The sequence below is a fragment of the Coenobita brevimanus genome, chromosome 80 (genome assembly GCF_032717465.1).
Source record: "Coenobita brevimanus isolate Jiangsu-jjx chromosome 80, ASM3271746v2, whole genome shotgun sequence".
In the NCBI taxonomy this organism is placed as follows: Eukaryota; Metazoa; Arthropoda; class Malacostraca; order Decapoda; family Coenobitidae; genus Coenobita; species Coenobita brevimanus.
The window spans coordinates 22,475,398-22,498,886 of record NC_137033.1 but is presented as its reverse complement, the minus strand read 5'-3'; the positions used below and the strand labels follow the sequence as shown (position 1 = coordinate 22,498,886).

At 42.6% G+C, this 23,489-nt stretch overlaps 1 protein-coding gene across 1 annotated transcript in view; it reads left to right on the top strand.

Annotated features, from left to right (window-relative positions):
• The window catches only part of LOC145409300 (methyl farnesoate epoxidase-like), a 528,900-nt gene that overhangs the window by 144,552 nt on the left and 360,859 nt on the right, over window positions 1-23,489 (top strand). The window lies entirely within an intron of this gene.

The window sequence follows — 23,489 nt, the reverse complement described above, 5'->3', positions numbered from 1 at the left end:
GGCAAAAGCGATCATGCAGTGCTAAATTATAACTTCAGGATAGCATATGACATAGTAAACAGCAATGACAGTTACAAAAAGAGACTAAACTATAAAAAGGGAAATTATCAAGACCTAAAGAAGTATTTCTTAGAAGTTGATTGGGAAAATGAGCTTAGAGGACAAGATTTAAATGCTGTATATAAAAAATTTTGTGAATTTTATGAAATAGTAGTCCGGAAGTATATCCCACAGCACAAAGAAGCAGATAAGAAAATACAGAAATGGTTCAATACAGAATGTAAAAAATCAAAAGAAAGAAGAGATTTGTTGTGGAATAGATACAGAAGACACAATAGTGAAAGGGCGTATAATAATTATAAACAGGCAAGAAACGACTACACAAGAATAAGGAGGGAAGCCCAAAAACAGTTTGAGGAGGATATAATAAATAAATAAAGTGATCAACCAAAGCTGTTTTACAGCTATATCAGAAGCAAAACTAAAGTAAAAGATATAATACAATCCATCACGGACGAGGGAATCACTTATACACAAGAGAAAGATATTTGTGAAGCACTAAATAAGAATTTCCAATTAGTTTTTACAGAAGAAAAAAATTTTGAGAGGGAATATGTGGAACAAGCATGTCCACACATACTACCAGATATACAAATAGCAGAAAAAGTAATACAGGAGGAGTTAAGTAGATTAGACAGAGGAAAAGCAAGTGGTCCTGATGAAATTTCATGTTGGGTGTTACGAGAATGTGCAAAGGAGTTAAGTAAACCATTATTTTTAATTTTCAAGAAATCCTTGAGTCAAGGTAAACTACCTGATATTTGGAAAAAAAAACAAATATAGTCCCCTTATTCAAGAAAGGAAATAGACAAAATCCTCTCAACTACCGACCAGTATCACTGACCAGTGTTGTAAGCAAGGTATTAGAAAAACTTATAAGAAAAACTTGGGTAAATCATCTAGAAGAACACAGTATGATAACAGAAAGACAGTTTGGTTTCAGAAAAGGAAAATCATGTGTTACTAATCTGTTGAGCTACTGTGACAGAGTAACAAACACAATACAGGAAAGGGAAGGATGGGTGGACAGTATCTACTGTATTTAGATTTCAAGAAAGCTTTTGACACAGTACCACACCAAAGACTTTTATGGAAACTGTACCATCAAGGAGGAATTCGAGGCAAACTGTTTTGTTGGATGCAAGACTTTCTCATAAAAAGAGAAATGAGGACAGTACTAAGAGGAAACTACTGTACTCATCATGGAAAGAAGTGACTAGTGGAGTACCACAGGGTTCGGTGCTGGCACCAATCATGTTTCTAGTGTACATAAATGATATAAACAGTAACACTGGAAATGAGAGCTATCTGAATATGTTTGCAGATGATGCAAAAATACAAAGGAGAATTACTAGCACAGACTCTTGTAGGGAGCTACAAGAAGAATTAAATAAACTTCATGAATGGAGTAGTAAATGGCAAATGGAATTCAATGTGGACAAGTGTCATGTAATCAAGTTTGGTAAAAGTGGAAAAAGACCTGATTGGGATTATAAGTTAGGAAATAAAACCCTATACACATCAGAAAGAGAGAAAGACCTAGGTGTGATTATCAATAAAAGACTCTCTCCGGCTGACCACATCAGCGAGAAGGTACGGAACATGTATACACTGCTTGCAAATATGAGAATAGCATTCACATACATAAATGAAGACATGCTAAGAAGGATAATAACATCATTCATTAGACCAACCCTGGAATATGCATCAATAGTCTGGAGTCCTCATCTCAAAAAGCATATAGACAAGATTGAAAAAGTTCAAAGGGCCGCTACAAGATGGATACCAAGCTTAAGGGACCTAAGCTACGAAGAAAGACTAAATAAACTGAATCTACCAACACTACAGGAGAGAAGGAAAAGAGGTGACATGATAATGCTATATAAGTGCATATCAGGAAAGGAGAAAATAGACATAAATGATTACTTAACATATGGAGAAGCATCAGCAAGAGGACACTGCAAAAAACTGCATAAGAAGAGAGGTGTTAAAGACGTAAGGAAATTCAGTTTCCCAAACAGAGCAATTGATCAATGGAATGCACTACCGAATGAAATAGTGTGTGCCAAAACACTTCACAAATTTAAGGATAGGTACGATCAATATGGTCTAAGACACGGGACAATACGAGCTTGACTTATTCCTGTAAAGATACAATTAGGTAAGAACAATTAGGTAAGAACACACACACACACACACACACACACACACACACACACAAATATATATATATATATATATATATATATATATATATATATATATATATATATAGAGATAGATAGATATAGATATATATACACATACATACATACATACATATATATTCATTCATTCACGCATACATACATATATATACAGACACACATATGTACACACAGCAAAAAAACTATCGTTACAGGGGGGTCCGATGTGTTTCATACTGAACAACCTGGCTGTCTCGCTAGGGTTGGTAAGCCTGACAGTGGGTGAGTTGCCAAATAGGACGAGGTAGAAATATGCATGGGAGAAGCAATGGATATAGCTTATAATAAATATGCAACAAACACACGCAGGGATACCAATGGAGGAGGCTGTTATCAAAAACCTTCATTCGTGTGTCATTTTATATCGCGCAGAAGGTGTAACGATACATACATATCCATATATATACATACATACATATATATACATACATACGTATATACATACATACATACAGGTACCTATATACATACATATATATACATACATATATATACATACATACGTACATATATATACATACATACATATACATACATACAGGTACAGCCGACAGCAGAAGTCCCTCTTAGCGTGCGTGATACGAGCCTGTTGATCTGGTAACACTGTATGAGATAGAGTTGACAGGTACGCTTTAAATGGCTAATATTAAAGAAATGTGTTCGGAGATAAGAACACATTCCCTAATGATAATATTAATTTGTAGCAGGTGGGATAATGTTATTGTGAAATGTTTGACACTGGTGTATGAAGATTCTTCGTTACGGACACAGACGCATAGGATTATTCGGAGCGGACTGATGTTGCCAGCAAGTATTATATGAAATAGAACGATTGCAGTCCTAAATGTGAGGTTGCAAGAAAACACTAATTACGATGTCAGTTACACACTAAACAAACATAGAAACTGACAGTTCGTGTTTCGCCAGTATGCGGTTTAGTTTTACAAGTTAAATCACTTCCTTTTCCGACCTCTCTCCCCACCCGTCTCTTCTCTTCCTAGTCATGCTCTGCCATCATCCACGTTTTATCGTTAATGCTGAATACCGTATGTCTGTAGATAAACTGTGGGAAACAATATAAAAGTGTCAAATGAGCTTCATTTCCTCCTCCATCCCTTGAAATGTTATCCATGACTTGAATATAAATGTTAGTAACATGAATAACTCGTTACTGTGGTGGTTAGGAGACATTACTCGTCACATTATATAACATTTATATAACCATCGTTAATACAGTGCTCCAAATACACTCCCTCTCCACCCCCTCGCCGTCTCCTCCCCTCCCCCTTCCACTGTCTCCATCACTTCTCCCCCCTCCCTTCCCCCCCTCTACCAGTACCCCTTGTTTCTCTCCCTCAACACCCCCAACCCTTCCCAACGATTTCATTTAACTGACTCTGCTTCTGTTTACCTCCCTAACTAGATCGGGTCTTCATAATTTGAATAGTTATTACCATTTACAGGACTTTGAGTCTTAATTGTAATGACATTATAAACACAATACTCGTGCATGTTATATTGCCAACTGTATTACACACAAGTAACCAAATTACTTACATAACCATATGTCCATCGTAACTATCAGTGTTCAATACCATCCCCCCCTTGTGGATTCCTTCCCTCCTCGCCTCCTTCCCGCTTTTTGTATCCCTCACTCCTCCCTTCACGTTATAACATATTTATCTGTGTCCCAGCTTGTAATATATGTAATCCCTTCCCTCACCCAAAGTATTCCTGCTTCCATAATCCCCTCCCCCCCCACACATTGTGTTCCGCACTAAAGTGAGACCTATGAGATACGTCTACTTATATATAATTTAACCCGCCCCGTCCCGACCACTTTTCGACCACTGGTACCCCCCAATCCCGACCATTTTTCGACCCTTTTTTTTTCTTTTTTGCTTAAACTTTCGCTTTTGGTCAGAAACAATGGTCGGTGGCAAAGAAATATGTCCCCGGGGTCCCTAATTAGCTTAACCAGTTATGCCTTGGTCCCACCTGGCCCCGTTTTCTCCCTAGGCGGTCTGAGCCTCAAACGTTTTCTATGGTATTATAAGTCTGGGAAACCAATGAAAGTAAGTAGAAATGAATTTATTACAAACATAAAAACATGTGATAAAAGAGTATATTGGATTTTATACAAAAATAGAGCACAAATAAGCATTGTACCATCGTGCGAAACGAGCAAAATCGGCCAACTTGGTCACGATGAATCGCTAACATTCTAAAATCATGATACATATAATTTTTTTTACTTACATAATACTTCTACAATAACATTATACCATTTTACATTTTATTGAACTGTTTTTACGTATTCACAGGCCTTTTGATAACATTTAGCGTAATGTTAGCGCTTATTTACGTAGTGAGTGAACTCGCTGTGACTGTTGTTTCAACTCGTATTGTGCTTTTTCTACTTACATAATACTTTTCTAATATTATTATACACTTTTCAACTTTATAGAACTGTTTTGAGATTATTTCAGGCCTTACGTAAATATATAGCGTAATAATAGCGCATAATAACACACACGGTGAAGTCGCTATGACAACTATTTCAACTTACAACCTATTTTTGTACTTATATAATAATTCTCCACTAACATTGCACATGTTTACACTTGATATAATTGATATCACATCATTTCTGAACTTACGATGGAACTGAGTGTCATATTTGCGTGAACTTACACAGGGAGTGTTATCGCGATATCATTTGTTTCATCTTACACTAGTAATCAAGTTATAAAATACCTTACTACTAACATTACAACATCTTCCACTGTATATAATTCCTATCACATACTTACTGACCAGAATGTGGGTGTACTCGTGACATCAATTATGACAACTTACAGTAATGTTCAACTTATACATTTTATTCATGCTAACATTACACCCGTTTCCACTTTATTTCCTTGCTATCACATATTTACTGACCAGATTTACACAGTGGGTGTAGTTTTGATAACAATTCTTTCCACTTACACAAATTCTCATCTTATACATTACTTTTCTGAAAAAATAACACCCGTTTCAACTTTATATTTGACTTAGCACCTACTGACTGGCCTTACCATTATCATGAGCGTCATTTCGCCTTCCCACACAGTTTCAGTAGTGTAGGAAATTATGATACTTCCTGAAACAAGGCTGAAGGCACAACGCAACATTGCACTCGACACACTCGTATCTTGTGTCTTTTCTCTGCGTGGATGGTCTGACTGTCGAGTGCCTACATACATGGCAGCGACGCTGGGGTTTACGACGGTTTGGTTCGGAAGGGATTGCGCTGGGATAGTGGCGTCCTGCAAGACGTAGGGGAGTCTGAGCAGCCATGGGGGTGTGGGTGCGGTGTGTGGGTCTGTCCTGGGCATGCTTGGCGATTATTTCACGTGCCAGCTCCCTCACAAACCCCTCAAAGGTCTCGGATACTCCGGTGGTCATTGCGTGCAGATAGTGGGCGTTCAGGACCGTGATGTCGAGCAAGTGGAAAAAGAGTTTTTTGTACCACTTCATCGTGGTCCTGGCACATTCAGCACTTGAAATCATCGAGTCTGACTGATCAACTTGCCTCATGTTCAGATTATAGGCAAGTACAGACTCTGGTTTCCATACGTTGCGCCTCCTCTCGCTACGGTGATCCACGGAGTCTGTGCGGTGCATCAGGGGGCTGTGAACAGTTGATAGGAGGCAAACTTCCCTGTTGTGGTTCCACAGGGTTGCAAGGATGTTATTGGCCTGGAAGAAAACCACCTCGTTCTTGTCAAGTTTCCTCCCTATCTTGACCATATGGCGACGGTTTCTCTTGACTGTACCACAGACTCGGTGTCGTGTTGGTGGAGGAACCTAGCGAAAAGAGGGCTAGTGTACCAGTTGTCCAGGTACAACACATGACCACGATGAAGGTACTCTTCTATCATTGTCTTCACCACGGCCCCAGAGAGTCCTATACTCCGATCTTCTATTATATCTGTCTGTGCGCCCGTGTACAAGACTATATCTTGCACATAACCAGTCTTACAGTCACACATAACAAAGATCTTGAACCCGAAACGGTGTCTCTTGCTGGGTATGTACTGCCTAAAGGAAATACTGCCTCTCCACAACACAAGACTCTCGTCTATGACGAGGTCTCTGTAGGGATAAAATGAGGAGCGGAACATTTCCCATAAATGATCAAATACCAGCCTAATTCTCCTCATTTTATCGGTGTTATTTGGATTGGCTGGATCATCTGCATTAAAAAAGTGGAGGCGGCCGAGAATATACTGAAATCGGTTACGACTCATCACCTTTCCAAAGAAAGGTGTGAGGATGATTGGGTCTGTTGTCCAGTAGGCAGGAATTTGGTTTTTCCTCACCACACCCATCAAGATAACCAGGGCCAAAAATAGGAACATCTCTGAAATAGTCACGGGATAGTCATACTGTTCGGAATGCCTGCTCGTGGTTCCTAAACGTTCACTTTCACGGCGCTGGGATTGTGAAAAAATATTAGTTTGTTCTACTATGCGCCCAACAAACGCCTCACCAAAGAACAAGTTGAAAAAAATCCAACCGTGACGAACCTGCATTTACACCTGGAGCCGTGCAACCTGACCGCCACTCCTCAGTGAAAGGGTGAATGATGGGAGTAAAATTACTCCCATCTTCCCAGTTCCACGTGACACCACCGTCTCCAGCCACGTCACCATCGTCCCCTTCGTCAGGGTGGGGAGGTGAGGGTGGTGGGGGAGGTTGGGGAGGTAGAGAGCGGCGCCTCTCATCACTCGCACTTCTCTTCCCTCTCCCTTTTCCTTTACCCTTTCCCTTCCCTTTCTTTCCTTTCCCCACATCCTGGGGCTGTGGGGTGGAAGTTTGGGAATATTCAGGGGCGAAAGAAGTGCTGGGGAGTGACTCAACCTCCTCTCCCCTAGGCCTACGAGCACCACGTGCTCGTGCTGCCTCTCTCACACCACTGGCCCCTTCACCCCGCACTACCCCCACACCACTCTCACTTTCACCCCGCGCTGCCGCCACAACACTTTCCCTTTCTCCCAGCAATCCCACCACACCACTTGCCACTTCCCCAGACAAAGTACTTTGACCATACCTTATGTGTCGTCTCGCCCCACCTTCTGATCCTCGTGGTGATATTTTCTCTTTTCCCAACCACGCGGCGATATCACGTCCTAGGCCTCCGTCATCCTCATCGTCCTCATCCTCGTCCTCATCAGATTCGGCATGGAGAGATAGTTGTGCACGTGGTTGGGGAGCAGGCTGGCCTTCCCTTGCCTTACGGTATGTCACATACCGCGTTTTTCACGGCGAAGGGACCTCCTCATCACTGCTACTTATTTTTTCCTCTGGCTGGACGTAATCGCGATCCACCACATCATCATCGAGTGGAGAATCACTGTCTCCAGTGAAGGCTTCCAGGACGGATGCGATTTCCTCGTCTGAGAGACCTTTCTGTGCCATGTCTGACCTGGGTCACTGCTAGCAGGTGAGTGACTGAGACAAGGGCGAGCGCGGGTCACGCGGGGTCTAGGACGCTGCCCGCCTGGCGGCATGTAGGGGAGGCTTGGGTACCCGGGCGAAACGAAAATCTCGCGCGAATTTTGAAAATTGTGGAAATTATGAACCTTGCAATTGCAGGACGTTGAAGTACGTCCCCGGGATTAGCTGTGACAAAACATGAGGACGTGGAAGTACGTCCCCGGGACGCCGCGGGTTAAAACAAAATGCCATCGACATACTTTGATCCGAACTCCCTCAACGCATGATCTTACAAGGTCAGAGAATGCAGTCAGCAAGATTATCCCTATCATCCATTCCCATAGCTGCATTGCATGGTTAGAACAAAAGGAAATGGCATGGCTGTCCGTCAGCGCCCTGAACATCTGTTCTGCAACTGCCAATATTATCGATACAGGAGTGACAAGGACTCGGATGGATAGGAAGCGAACCTTTACCATAATAAACCCTTACACCGCAACAATCTCATACTTCCATATACATCTGCCTGCTGTCCGGGCCCATGACAAGCATATTCCGATAAGGGCTTAATCTACTCATCCAGAGGGGTATAATCCCCCTTCATCGTCTGTTACGATGATTATGGTAGCCAAATGTATGAGGATACAGCTTTTGTGACTATCATCTATTTTGCTATATTTAATCGTAACTGAAGATCTACAAATTATCACCAAGAATACTGACAGTACTTTTAAGAAAATATTTTCTGGATGCGTGTAGATCATACAACATCAATCTATATCTATAGCCCGACGCCCTAATCCCGAAAGGGTTGTTGCAGACAAAACGCCTCCAAGTCGCTCTGTCACCCACCATTTGACTCCCCTCCCCCGAACTCAACCCCCCCTCCCCCATATATTCCTCTCAACTCCATCCCTCCACCTCATCCTCGGTCTACCCCTCCCTCTCCCTCCCTCCACCTCACCTACATACACCCTCTTAGTCAGTCTTTCATTCTCCATTCTCTTCACATGTCCAAACCACCTCAGTCATACAACATACGCAATGATTATTTTTCATTTTATACTTTCTTTGGTGAAAAGAAGGACGCTTGTGCTTCATATTTTATGTATGTTGGGATTTATAAAATAAGTGTAAGCAAGATATTAATGGCTAGAGGAGGAGAAATAAAATGATAATTAAACTGAGGCACTGACTGCCGTCCTTTGAACAGTTAATGCCTCTTGACCGCCATTGTCACGGTCATTATAATATTACACATTATTAAAGGATACTATACAAAAACATGACCCAAACATCGTTATGTTGTTCGATTCCCGAGACAAAAATGAAAAAGGGAGAGAAAAAGACATTTGAAATGACAAGGGAGAGAAGTTGGGCAGGGTCAATACAATAACACGGTGGGGAGGGATTCGGAGTGTTGCAGGCTAGAAACAAAGGTTACTGGGAATGGGGGCGGAGGGAGGGGAGAGAAGTGATGGAAACAGTGGAAAGGGGAGGGCAGGAGACGGCGAGGGGGTGGAGAGGGAGTGTATTTTGGGCACTGTAAGAACGATAGTTAGGAAGTGTTACATAAATGATGACGAGAAATGTCTCCTAACCACCACAGTGACTATTTATTCATGTTACTAACATTTATATTCAAGTCATTGATAACACTTCAAGTGATGGAGGAAAAGAAGCTCATTGGCACTTTTATATTATTTCCCACAGTTTACCTACAGACATACGATTTTCAACATTAACGATAAAACGTGGATGATGGCAGAGCATGACTTGGAAGAGGAGAGACGGGTGGGGAGAGAGGTCGGAAAGGGAAGTGACTTAACTTAAAAAACAAAATCGCATACTGGCGAAACACGAACTGGCAGTTTCTGTGTTTGTTTAGTGTGTAACTGACATCGTAATTAGTGTTTTCTTGCAACCTCACCTTTAAGACTGCAATCGTTCTATATTTCATATAATACTTGCTGGCAACATCAGTCCAGTCCAAGTAATCCTAGGCGTCTGTGTCCGTAACGAAGAATCTTCATACCCCAGTGTCAAACATTTCACAATAACATTATCCCACCTGCTACAAATTAATATTATCATTAGGGAATGTGTTCTTATCTCCGAACACATTTCTTTAATATTAGCCATTTAAAGCGTACCTGTCAACTCTATCTCATACAGTGTTACCAGATCAACAGGCTCGTATCACGCACGCTAAGAGGGACTTCTGCTGTCGGCTGTACATACATATATATACATACATACATACATATATATACATATATACATACATACATATACATACATACAGGTACAGCCGACAGCAGAAGTTCGTCCCTCTTAGCGTGCGTGATACGAGCCTGTTGATCTGGTAACACTGTATGAGATAGAGTTGACAAGTACGCTTTAAATGGCTAATATTAAAGAAATGTGTTCGGAGATAATAAGAACACACTCTTTAATGATAATATTAATTTGCAGCAGGTGGGATAATAAAGTTATTGTGAAATGTTTGACATTGGTGTATGAAGATTCTTCGTTACGGACACAGACGCCTAGGATTACTTGGAGTGGACTGATGTTGCCAGCAAGTATTATATGAAATATTATAGAACGATTGCAGTCCTAAAGGTGAGGTTGCAAGAAAACACTAATTACGATGTCAGTTACACACTAAACAAACACAGAAACTGCCAGTTCGTGTTTCGCCAGTATGCGATTTTGTTTTTTAAGTTAAGTCACTTCCCTTTCCGACCTCTCTCCCCACCCGTCTCTCCTCTTCCAAGTCATGCTCTGCCATCATCCACGTTTTATCGTTAATGTTGAAAATCGTATGTCTGTAGGTAAACTGTGGAAAATAATATAAAAGTGTCAATGAGCTTCTTTTCCTCCATCGCTTGAAGTGTTATCAATGACTTGAATATAAAAGTTAGTAACATGAATAAATAGTCACTGTGGTGGTTAGGAGACATTTCTCGTCATCATTTATGTAACACTTCCTAACTATCGTTCTTACAGTGCCCAAAATACACTCCCTCTCCACCCCCTCGCCGTCTCCTGCCCTCCCCCTTCCACTGTTTCCATCACTTCTCTCCCCTCCCTCCGCCCCCATTCCCAGTAACCTTTCTTTCTAGCCTGCAACACTCCGAATCCCTCCCCACCGTGTTATTGTATTGACCCTGCACAACTTCTCTCCCTTGTCATTTCAAATGTCTTTTTCTCTCCCTTTTTTATTTTTGTCTCGGGAATCGAACAACATAACGATGTTTGGGTCATGTTTTTGTATAGTATCCTTTAATAATGTGTAATATTATAATGACCGTGACAATGGCGGTCAAGAGGCATTAACTGTTCAAAGGACGGCAGTCAGTGCCTCAGTTTAATTACATTTTATTTCTCCTCCTCTAGCCATTAATATCTTGCTTACACTTATTTTATAAATCCCAACATACATAAAATATGAAGCACAAGCGTCCTTCTTTTCACCAAAGAAAGTATAAAATGAAAAATAATCATTGCGTATGTTGTATGACTGAGGTGGTTTGGACATGTGGAGAGAATGGAGAATGAAAGACTGACTAAGAGGGTGTATGTAGGTGAGGTGGAGGGAGGGAGAGGGAGGGGTAGACCGAGGATGAGGTGGAGGGATGGAGTTGAGAGGAATATATGTGGGAGGGGGGGTTGAGTTCGGGGGAGGGGAGTCAAATGGTGGGTGACAGAGCGACTTGGAGGCGTTTTGTCTGCGACAACCCTTTCGGGATTATGGCGTCGGGCTATAGATAGATAGATAGATAGATGTTGTATGATCTACACGCATCCAGAAAATATTTTCTTAAAAGTACTGTCAGTATTCTTGGTGATAATTTGTAGATCTTCAGTTACGATTAAATATAGCAAAATAGATGATAGTCACAAAAGCTGTATCCTCATACATTTGACTACCATAATCATCGTAATATACGATGAAGGGGGATTATACCCCTCTGGATGAGTAGATTAAGCCCTTATCGGAATATGCTTGTCATGAGCCCGGACAGCAGGCAGATGTAAGTGGAAGTATGAGATTGTCGCGGTGTAAGGGCTAATTATGGTAAAGATTCGCTTCCTATCCATCCGAGTCCTTGTCACTCCTGTATCGATAATATCGGCAGTTGCAGAACAGATGTTCAGGGCGCTGACGGACAGCCATGCCGTTACCTTTTGTTCTAACCATGCAATGCAGCTATGGGAATGGAATGATAGGGATAATCTTGCTGACTGCATTCTCTGACCTTGTAAGATCATGCGTTGAGGGAGTTCAGATCAAAGTATGTCGATGGCATATTGTTTTAAATTATATATAAGTAGACGTATCTCATAGGTCTCACTTTAGTGCGGAACACAATGTGTGGGGGGGATTATGGAAGCAGGAATACTTTGGGTGAGGGAAGGGATTACATATATTACAAGCTTGGACACAGATACATATGTTATAACGTGAAGGGAGGAGTGAGGGATACAGAAAGCGGGAAGGAGGCGAGGAGGGAAGGAATCCACAAGGGGGGGATGGTATTGAACACTGATAGTTACGATGGACATATGGTTATGTAAGTAATTTGGTTACTTGTGTGTAATACAGTTGGCAATATAACATGCACGAGTATTGTGTTTATAATGTCATTACAATTAAGACTCAAAGTCCTGTAAATGGTAATAACTGTATTCAAATTATGAAGACCCGATCTAGTTAGGGAGGTAAACAGAAGCAGAGTCAGTTAAATGAAATCGTTGGGAAGGGTTGGGGGTGTTGAGGGAGAGAAACAAGGGGTACTGGTAGAGGGGGGGAAGGGAGGGGGGAGAAGTGATGGAGACAGTGGAAGGGAGAGGGGAGGAGACTGCGAGGGGGTGGAGAGGGAGTGTATTTGGAGCACTGTATTAACGATGGTTATATAAATGTTATATAATGTGACGAGTAATGTCTCCTAACCACCACAGTGACGAGTTATTGATGTTACTAACATTTATATTCAAGTCATGGATAACATTTCAAGGGATGGAGGAGGAAATGAAGCTCATTTGACACTTTTATATTGTTTCCCACAGTTTATCTACAGACATACAGTATTCAGCATTAACGATAAAACGTGGATGATGGCAGAGCATGACTAGGAAGAGAAGAGACGGGTGGGGAGAGAGGTCGGAAAAGGAAGTGTAATGCTGTGTTTTTAAGGCGACTTCTCGTCGTAAAAACACGAGCACTGGTACGGGGTCCTTTTACTAGACCGGATGAAATGCACTAACAAAGGAACAGGGCATAAAAAGAGACAGTACACCGAATGACATCTATTGCTTAAGTTCTACTCATTACAGTGTACATACAACAATATTTGACACATAAAAGAACAGAGATACAATATTACACTCGTTTACATAGCCTGATCCAATATACATTAATACATGGCACAGGGCAGTCGTGGATATGTTTTACTGTTACTTGGATGAGATATCACTTCGCTGTGGTTGTCAGTTTGGATTAATTATCGTGTCACTGGTGGATAATAATAAATGGGGGAGTCTCACTTTGGTTCACTGTGATCGGGGGTCTGTGGCGGCGATATTACTATAACAGAGGTAGGATGCGTATGGCGACATCCGACACTGTCACCAAGTCGCGGGGGAACACTTTACTCGCCTTTTGGCTCACTCACGCACCTACCTCTAGTTCCACAGAAAACTCCCCGTTTCCTTCCTATAGAGGGGGACTGAAGTGTTTAACGCTTGCACACGAATTTCTATGATACCACTGTTTAATATATCTTTTATTAGACACTGCCACTGTGCATTGGATCACTGTCACTGTATTCGGGGTCACTGTCACTGTCACTGTTTTACCCTTGTTTCTTGGGTGGTTAAGGCACTGGTACTTACTGTCAGGGAGGCTCCCTTGTTTGGGGCCTCGACCTGAGGGGCGGCTCCTTCTTAGGGCCGCACTGGTGGGGTGCAGGGAGGCCCTGTGGTCTGGGTTCCTCGACCTGATCGGGGGCCCTCGGGGCTAGGGCCGAACAGTCGGAGGATTCGGGCCTGCTTCCTCTGCTTCCGGGGAGTGAGGGAGCCTGGGTCTCCGTCGTCGTGGACTGCGGTGGAAGGCCTGGGCGTCCTGGGACTGCGGTGGAAGGCCTGGGCGTCCTGGGACTGCGGGTGCTCAGGGGGAGAGGCGCCGTCAGGGCTGGGCTGCGGCAGCATCTCCTGTAGGGCTCCGACAGGGCTAAGGAACGCCCGGGTGTGGGCGGTAAATCCGCTATCGGGCCTTGCCACCACTCTAACGCCTCCTCTTGGCCAAGAAGCCTGGATGGCGACGAAGGGCTCCCCGAAGGGAAAGAGGCTAAAGGGAGACTCACGCTCTTCGTGGTTCCCTGAGTGTGTTCATAGGGCTGAGTTGGGGCTCTACTTCCCCTAGTATGGACTTTGGCTGGAGCCGTGAACTTGCCCGGAGTGCGAGGGACACCTATAGGGTGATCGAGGTCGCCCTTTCGCCGAGGCAAGAGGCCGTCGATGTGGTGTTCCTCCTGCAGTAGGAGACAAGCCGGAGTGAGGGGCTCAAGAGCCGCACTCTCTCCAATACGGACAGATCCTACCGTCAGGGAATTCTCCACCCTGGTACGTGCCCCGGCCGGAGCCGAGTGTCTGCCCGTACGGGAAACGACTAACGGAGAAACGGGATCACCCGTCTGCTCCGGCGAGAGGCCGGCCCCGAGTCGCCGCTTCCGTAATTGGGTAGCGCTACACGTACGGTAGCAGGGTCTCTCTACCCTGGACCGTATTCTGGCCGTAGCCAAAGTACAACTGGAGAGGGATGCACACAGGCAACTCTCTCTCCTCAGCGTGTTAAGGCCGGAGCCTGGGGTCACCTTCCCCTTTACACACTCTGTCAGGCCGTAGCCTGTGTCTATTTCTCTCTTATGGCCGTAGCCTTGGGCCTCTTCCTGCCCTTGGGCCTCTTCCTGCCCTAGAGGGTGTAACAAGACCGTCAAGACGGTGTTACCTGGGACTGACCTCTTTTCAGTCCCACCCCTGGTCTGACGGTCACTACCCCGCCTGCACAGTAGTTCAGTTTGCCTGAACGCCTGGGGTTGGGGCACTTGCGGGGAATAGGGGCTCAGGGTCGGGATGCCCCGATGACCCTCTTGCCCGAGGTCACTAACCTCACCGGTGTGTCCTCCTGGGGTGGTGGTGGGGTGGCGGCTCGGCGGTGGTGTGGGAGGTGGTGAGGTGGGAGGTCCTGTGGCGGGCACGGCGGGCATTTTAGGAAGTGAGATAACTTGTAAAACTAAACCGCATGCTGGCGAAACACGAACTGTCAGTTTCTGTGTTTGTTTAGTGTGTAACTGACATCGTAATTAGTGTTTTCTTGCAACCTCACCTTTAGGACTGCAATCGTTCTATAATATTTCATATAATACTTGCTGGCAACATCAGTCCAGTCCAAATAATCCTATGCGTCTGTGTCCGTAACGAAGAATCTTCATACACCAGTGTCAAACATTTCACAATAACATTATCCCACCTGCTACAAATTAATATTATCATTAGGGAATGTGTTCTTATCTCCGAACACATTTCTTTAATATTAGCCATTTAAAGCGTACCTGTCAACTCTATCTCATACATTGTTACCAGATCAACAGGCTCGTATCACGCACGCTAAGAGGGACGAACTTCTGCTGTCGGCTGTACATACATATATATACATACATACATACATATATATATACATACATACATATACATATACATATACATACATATACATATACATATACATACATACATACATATATATACATACATGTATATACATACATACATATATATATATATATATATATATATATATATATATATATATATATATGTATATATATACAATATACAGGGTGATTCGCGAGTTTTTCCGGAAACTCTGGGAAATGCAAGCTTATGCGATTCTAAGCATAAAATACTCTATCAGTATAGGTGTTTAATGTAACAGTTTAAAGTGGGGATATTTTCAAATCTGACAAGTGAGTGGGAGGCGGGCGGGCTGGTGGCGACCTTCGCTGAGTTGCCAAGTTACTCAATTTTCTTTTAAATTTTACTCGTCGGTCTCATTCTGAATTAAATAATTCGTTCATTAATCGTCAGTTAAGTAATTGCTCTACATAGAAAAGTATGTCACTTTAAAGTGACAAATAAATCTACTCTTGGAGTAAACATGGCATGCCAGTGATATGAGATGAGGTACCCCAGAGCTCTGCTCAGAGCCTCAGAGTCTCAGACTGACAGTTCCCGCCAAGTGCTAGGCGAGTGTGGAAGGCAAGCTAGTTCCGGTGATGGTTTCACCTACATTTCACAACAATGCCATTCACTTCTACAAACATGGAGTATGCAGATATGATTTTTGTCTATGGATTCTGCAATGACAACGCTGAAGCATCAGCAAGAGAATAGAAACGGAATATCCAAACAGAAGGAGCCCAGAAGCAAAAGTGTTTTACCACGTCTACCAGCATCTGTGGGACAAAGGTTGTTTTCCTGGAGTTGGAGCCACAGCTGAAAGCATGGAGAGGCAAGAGGATCAGGCCTCCTGGGGAAGCCTCTGTAAAAAAAAAAAAAAAAAAAAAAAAAAAAAAAAACCACGCTTCTACACATTTACCTCATGGGTGGTGTGAAAAAAAAGTCAAAACCAGAGAAAAATTGCCCTGCGGTAAGTGTGCGTAGTGGTGAGGGTGGTGTGGCAGGTGTACAGTTACCTCAGTGCATCGCCACTGTCTCTCGTCGTCACTCAGCTGGTCCACTCACGCACTGAAGATTAATGAACGAATAGTTTAATTCAGAATGAGACCAACGAGTAAAATTTAAAAGAAAACTGAGTAACTTGGCACCACAGCGAAGGTTGCCACTAGCCCGCCCGCCTCCCGCTCAATTGTCAGTCAGATTTGAAAATGTCCCCACTTTAAACTATTACATTAAACACCTATACTTATAGAGTATTATATGCTTAGAATTGCATAAGCTTGCATTACCCAGAAATTCCGGAAAAACTCATGAATCACTTTGTGTGTATATATATATATATATATATATATATATATATATGCATCCAAATACATCCATATATATATATATATATATATATATATATATATATATATATATATATATATGCATCCATATATATATATATATATATATATATATATATATATATATATATATATATACCAAGTAAGACATCTGCAGGCGGTCTTTGACATCGCAACTTCCAAAACAGTAACAAAATTAATGTAAATTAACATGGTTCGAATTTTCGGCCCACCTCAGGCTATCATCAGGTATTGCAATTGTCCTATATAGTCAGTAAGACTTTATGAAAAGAAAAAAACAGGACTTTATTAAACCATAAAACTAAATAAAAGCAAGTAAAATCAACCCTCCTCCCTGTACAAAAGCTCATATATATATATATTTTTTTAATGGCCTTCACCTTGAAGGGGCATTAGGCTAGCAAGAATCGATAATCATGAAAGCCAAAATAATGAAATGAAATATTTGCATCTATTTCATACCAATATTAAATTATTATTCATGATTATGAAACATAATAAGTAATAAGAATTCATCAGTATACATGGATAGTACCAGGACAAATACTTCCATCTATACATCACATGTAAACTCATTACTATACTACCACAAAATAATCAAATACTTATCAAATTTATATAATAAAGAAATAAAAAAATAAATGGAATAATTACAAATTTACTGGTCCTGAACAAAAGAAAAAAAAAATATTCATTTATATAAATGTAACCTCCTCCTGTGGTTCACAAATATATAAAAGTGTATTGACGCATTTACATATGTACAAAAACCATATCCCTATATATATATATATTATATATATATATATATATATATATATATATATATATATATATATATATATATATATATATATATATATATATATATATATATATATATATATATATATATATATATACCGGTATATATAATAAGGAAACTACAACCAAGTTCATAAAATAAATCACAACTCTCTGAGTAATCTGGTCTCTTTCAGGAAAGTCATCAATTTATTAGTCACACCAACGTCCCCATCACCCAAGACAGAATCAAGTGTGAAAGGGAGCGCATTTGCGCTACAGTAGGCAGCCAGAGAGGTACGTTCCCCAGCATACCTACTGCAGTACAAAAGGATATGACTAATAGATGACACAGTATCACAGGTGGTACAACGCGGTGGAAATTGTCTGTTAATATATGGTCTATCTATCTATAGCCCGACGCCCTAATCCCGCAAAGGGTGGCCGCAGACAAAACGCCTCCAAGTCGCTCTGTCACTCACCATTTGACTACCCTCCCCCCAACTCCCCCCCCTCCCTCATATACCTCTCAACTCCATCCCTCCACCTCATCCTCGGTCTACCCCTCCCTCGCCTTCCTCCACCTCATCTACATACACCCTCTTAGTCAGTCTTTCATTCTCCATTCTCTCCACATGTCCAAACCACCTCAGTGTATTTCTCCTAATCTTCTCAACCACATCCACATCTACCCCACAACGTTCCTTCACTTCTTCATTCGTCAACCTGTCCCTCCACGTCACTCCACATGCTCCTCTCAAGTAACTCATTTCCACTGCTCTCACTCTTGACTTGTTCCCCTCTTGCAAGGTCCACGCCTCGCTTCCATACGTCAGGGTAGGGATCACAATACCATCATGCAGTGACTTCTTAACTTCCATACTCACCTTCCTATTTCTCATCACTGCTTTCAGTGTACCAACAACCTTCCCTCCCTGCTGTACCCTTTCACGCACTTCATCCCCCAAAGTTCCATCCTTATTCATCACATTACCCAAGTACTTGAATGCACTCACATTCTCCATATCTTCACCATCCAACCTCACTGCACATTCTGTGACTTCATTCCTCTCAAACACCATAACTTTACTTTTGTTTACATTAACTTTCAGATTCCTCCTCCTACACACTGTCCCAAATTCATTCACCAAACCTTGCAACTCCCATTCATCTTCACTCAACAATACTGTATCATCAGCAAACAGCAACGCAGGAAGCTTCCAAATCTCACCCTCATTCATTAGGGCCAGCCCCACATCCACTGCCCTACCTTGCACCTCCTTTACAACCCCATCCATGTATATATTAAACAGCCATGGAGACATCACACACCCCTGTTTCAGTCCCACATTGAGATCAAAGAACTCACTCAGCTCACCATCCACTCGCACCGTAGCCCTAGCTCCCTCGTACATACTCTTCACAGCACTCAACAATTTCCCCTCCACTCCATATATTCTTAATACCTTCCACATACCTTTCCTATCTGTTCTGTCATAAGCTTTCTCCAAGTCCATGAAGGCAGAATACACTTTCCTTCCTTTCTCTAGATACTTCTCCACTAAACATCTTAGAACAAATATCTGATCTACACACCCTTTTCCCTTCCTAAATCCCCCTTGTTCTTCTCCAACTAGCTCCTATGTCATATGCCTAACCCTATCAATGAGTATTCTACCATATATTTTAACAGCCACACAAAGAAGGCAAATATCCCTATGGTTACCACATACTTCTCTCTCCCTTTTTCCTTTGTATAAAGGAACAATTATACCTGATTTCCAGTCCTCTGGAACCCTTCCCTCTTCCCACGCCAATCTACACAACTTCCATATCCACTCCACAACAATCTCACCCCCATATATGGTAACGAGTGTTATTAGGGTGGAATTCATGTGGAGGCGGGCTAAAGCGACCTCCTCCCGTCTGTTTCCTCGGGAGAAACTAGACCAGTCACATATAGTCCTTTTGACAGATGGAATTGCCAGGTCAGTCCACTGACTTTGCCACAGAAGATAATTGATTTCTTTCCGAAAGAGAGACTAGACTGTAGCTCACCAGGAACGTCCCAAGTCTTCTCGAGTTCTACAGCCGATTTAGCTAGTACGTCAGCCTGCTCATTGCCGTAAATACCGCAATGACCAGGCACCCAGATCAGAGAGAAGGATTTAGCACATGTGTGCAGCTTATTGATAATGTGGACCAGGACCTCATGTGAATCGGTCCTACATGAATGAATTGCCAGAAGGGCTGACTTAGAGTCCAAAAAAATGACAAAACTGTCGTGATCTGATTGAAAAGCAAAGTCTATAGCTTGATCTATGGCAAATAATTCGGCAGTGAATACAGAAGTATGGGGGGGCAAGTGAAAACGGATATGGCACTCCGTAGGCCACACACTCGCACCCACACATTCATCCATTTTAGAGCCATCGGTGTACAAGTGGAATGATGCTAGTTGTCTAATGAGGATCATCCAGAACAACAGTCGTACCTCCACCTTCGGCGCCTTGTACTTTGCGACGGGGAGCCAGTCAGTATTAAATCTATCTATCTATCTATTGCCAGACGCCTCAATCCCGTTTGGGTTGGCCACAAACAAATCGCCTCCAAGTCGCTCTGTCCCCCGCCATTTCACTGCCTTGCTCCCAACTCACACCCCCCTCTCTCATATACCTCTCCACCCCATCCCTCCATCTCATCCTCGGCCTCCCCCTCCCTCTTCCCCCCTCCACCTCACTCACATACACTCTCTTTGTCAGTCTTTCACCCTCCATCCTCTCCACATGACCAAACCACCTCAGTGTGTTCCTCATAATGCTTCCTATCACATCCACATCCACACCACAATGCTCCTTTATATCCTCATTCGTCAGCCTGTCTCTCCATGTGACTCCACAGGCTCCTCTTAAATAACTCATTTCCACTGCTCTCACTCTTGACTTGTGTCCTTCCAACAACGTCCAAGCTTCACTTCCGTACGTTAGAGTTGGTATCACAATACTGTCATGTAGTAACTTTTTCACTTCCATGCTCACTTCCCTGTTTCTTATCACTGCTTTCAAAGAACCAGCAACCTTTCTTCCCTGCTGTACCCTTTCAAGCACTTCACCCTCCAAACCTCCATCCTTACTCATCACACTCCCCAAGTACTTAAACGTACTCACATTTTCCAATTCCTCACCATCCAACCTTGCTGTACATTCACTGACTTCACCTCTCTCAAAGACCATCACTTTACTCTTCCCTACATTCACCTTTAGATTCCGTTTCTTACACACTCTCCCGAACTCATCCACCAAGCCTTGCAGCTCCCCTTTCGTCTTCACTCAACAACACAGTATCATCTGCAAACAACAGTACAGGGAGTTTCCAAACACTATCTTCTCTCACCAGGCCCATCCATGTACAGATTGAACAACCATGGAGACATGACACATCCCTGTTTCAACCCAACTTTCAAAGAGAAAAATTCACTTAGTTCACCATCCACACGCACTGCAGCCTTCGCACCATCGTACATACTCTTCACAGCATTCAACAACTTCCCATCTACTCCATATATTCTTAACACTTTCCACAATCCTTGTCTATCCACCCTGTCATATGCTTTCTCCAAATCCATGAAAGCCGCATACAACTTCTTTCCCTTCCCTAGAAACTTTTCCACTAAAGATCTAAGAATGAATATCTGATCTACACAACCTCTTCCCTTCCTAAAGCCTCCCTGTTCTTCTCCAACTAATTTCTCTGTTCTTTCTCTAACTCCGTCAATAAGTATCCTACCATACACTTTTCCTATTATATTAAGAAGACAAATGCCCCTATGATTACCACACACTTCTTTTTCCCATTTTCCTTTGTACAAGGGAATAATTATACTGGACTTCCAATCCTCCAGGACTCTACCTTCCTCCCAGGCCAATCTGCACATCTTCCACATCCATTCTACTACTATCTCTCCCCCATGCTTCAGCATTTCACCACACACTCCATCAATTCCTGGGGCTTTCCCCGATTTAACTTTCTTCATTGCTTCCACAACTTCTATCCTACTGATTTTTTCCTGTCTTCTCACTTCCCTCCTTCTCCCAGCCTTTCCCCAGCCAAAGACTCCCAGGGCGCTATTTTTGATGTTAAAACCTGATCTCCATTAGAAAGGTCGTACCCTAACACCTCACAGAGGAAATGAAGCCTCACAGCCACCGGCTTGAGGGCCGCATACAGCAGGTATTCCCACTGTAGGAGGATCCAACAAGTTGGAAGGCCAAGTGAGTGTTTATGGTGGGTGGTGATACCGTAAGAAAACAGCAGGTGGTCACGTTGTAAACAGAGGGGAGGCACATTTGCCTTCACTTCCAACCGCTCCACACGAGTACATCGAAGGGCTCCGAGACATAAATGCAAGCACACGTTCTGAAGCACATCAAGTCTACGGACAACAGCATCTGATGCCAACCCATACACTTGTGAGCCATAGTCAAGCTTAGAACGGATAAGTGACATATACACCATCAATAAAGATGTTCTGTCTGCTCCCCACAATTTACCGGAAAGAAACTTGAGGACGTTTACTTTTTTACTACAAGAAACAAACAAATGATTAATATGTGTTCTCCAACTGAGCCTACTGTCAAAATCTAGACCCAGGAATCTTACTGAATTTTGAAAAGGTATTGGGTGATTGTCTAAAGTCAAATGCAAAGGAGGTACATCAAGTTTACGAGTAAAAACAACACCGACACACTTAGGGATGGAAAATTTAAATCCCCACTCCAGGGCCCAATGCTGAACAGATTCAAGTGCCAGTTGAATCTGCTCTGCCGAGGACTGTGCATTGCGGGAAGAGTGCCACACCGCACAATCATCAGCATAGAGTGAGTATCTAATCATCCTGGGGACAGAAGCAGATGACAGAATGTCATTAATGGCAACGCTGAACAAAGTAGGGCTAAAAACACTTCCTTGGGGTACCCTGTTCTCTTGGACAAATATGTCCGAAGTTACATTACAGGGTAACCTGACAGAAAACGTTCTGTCAGTAAGGAAGTTCTGAAGGAAAATGGGCAAATTACCTCTTAAACCATAAACGTAGAGTTTACATAGTATTACGTTTCGCCTGGTCATATCATAAGCCTTATGAATATCCAGAAAAATTCCTATCATGAATTCGTAATTGGCAAAAGCCTCTGCTATGCAATGCTCCAGGTGCACTAAATGATCCAAAGTGAACCTGTATTTACGGACTCCACTCTGTTGATCATTTAACACACCCTTCAACTCAAACAAAAAGTAACCTTTTATTAACCATACGTTCAAGGACCTTACATAGACAGTCATTCAGTGCAATAGGGCGAAACGAACTGGGACTCGTAAGGCGACCATCCCGGCAAGGTATCGGTATGACGTGCGCATAGTGCCATGAGTTTGGGAACGTGCAAGACGCCCAAATCTCATTGTACACCACTAACAGCTTACTCAGGTTAGCCTGAGTAAGATGCTGAATCATACTGTACGTAATGGTGGATGGACCAGGACTGGAGCCTTTACAGGATTTAAGAACAAGGAGAAGTTCATCTAATGTAAATTCGGAGTTGTAGCTGGTATCTCCGTCTTCAGTGGCAAAGTCGAAATTTTGCAGCTCAGCCATACGCTTATGGTGGAGAAAGTGAGGATCATAGTTGGCTGAGCTGCTTACCTGGGCAAAATGGTCGGCAATAGTATTGGCAATGTCCACGGGATCATCAATGACATTCCCGGCCACCTCAAGTGTGGTTATTGGTGACCGGGTGTACTTGCT